The sequence below is a fragment of the Solanum tuberosum genome, unplaced genomic scaffold (genome assembly GCF_000226075.1).
Source record: "Solanum tuberosum cultivar DM 1-3 516 R44 unplaced genomic scaffold, SolTub_3.0 scf00138, whole genome shotgun sequence".
NCBI classification, from domain to species: Eukaryota; Viridiplantae; Streptophyta; class Magnoliopsida; order Solanales; family Solanaceae; genus Solanum; species Solanum tuberosum.
Genome location: NW_006239065.1, coordinates 1,131,437 through 1,132,908, shown reverse-complemented (window position 1 = coordinate 1,132,908; position 1,472 = coordinate 1,131,437).

Here is a 1,472-nt window from a genome sequence, read left to right as displayed (position 1 = left end):
TCAAACAGTTATTGTGCAAAACTAGAACTTGCCCGGTTAGTCCTGCTAGGACAATTCACTCTAGAAGCTAGGAGGTGATCATAGGCCCTTGTTCTGATAAGTCCACAAATTGCCCAAATGAAAGATCCAACCAAATGAAATAAATGATGCCTTTGATCCAAATGCTTTGAGCCTAAAATTAGACCATTTCTTTCTAAACCCCGAAATCACCTTCCCATAAGTCTACTATGTTGGCCCTGGTCCCTCTTTGGACATGTGCATCTCAACTTAGGTCAAAAGCCTAAGTTGAGGGTGGCTAATGTAAAAGGTAACTTCAATCTTAGCCCTGACCCGACATTGGGTATTGTGCACCTCAATCAATGGAAAATCCATAAGTTGAGGGTGGTTATGAAAGAGGAAACCGAAAGAAAAATGGGTATGAAAAGAGTTTGATGTTGAGAAAAAAGAGGAATGGATGTGACTTGTTGAAAGCTAAAGAAAAAGCATAAAACAAAAGAAAAAAAAGTGAAAAATAGAAAGATCTACAAAACCTAAAGTCACATCCATGGTTGAAGAGAATCAAGGGAAAGAAGGTAAAACGGTAGGATGACAAAAAAAAAAGGGGCAGAAAGAGGTTGAAAGCCAAGTGTAATGTCAAGGAGGTCAGAAAGTCACTAAGAAGTACCCAAATGTACCACACCTGACCCTGAGCCTACATTACAAGCCAAGAAAGTCCTATAGTGATCCTAGAGTCTAATGTGGGGAGTCTAAGCAGTAAAAATAAGGGCAAGTCTATGGTATTAAGCACTAACTGTACTTGAAGTTATTTCTTAGTGTGAGTGTTGAATGAATCCTTGTACTCAAAGCCATAGCCATTGTGTGAAAGAAAAGGGATTTCGTTTGAAGTAAGGGCACTAGTTGCACTGGCGGAAAGTTAGTACTTTGGTGATAGTAAAACAATGTATGTTTTGTGTTGGTTAGTCGATCGTTGTCATGGTTTGATCCACATGAATTAGCTTGTTGAGTCTAAGAGAACAAATGTTGCATCCGGAAAGTGAGTGGGATAGAGAGCCATATTGATTTCTTGTGCTTGAAATGCTTGCTTCTATACAAGTGTCGTTTAGAGTCTTAGTGTGTCGCTTGAGGACAAACAACGAATTTAAGTTGAGGGTGTTGATATACCGTGAGTTTACGGTATTTCTAATACATTTCACTTACAAGTTGTGTGTGTCTAGGGCCTTTTTGTATGGGTTTTTATGTGTTTTTATCATACTTGGCACAGAAATAAAGAGACAACTGAAAGAAATGCAGAGAAGGGCATCTACGGAGGTGATCTACAGACCGTAGGTCCATTCACGGTCCGTAGGTGATGACCGTAGATCAGCAGGCAAGGTATGAAGGACAAATCAGGGAAATCTGACCAAGTGTGGAACCACAGTGGCCATTGACTGTCCGTAGATTGATCTACGGACCGTACTGTTGATCCGTAGAGT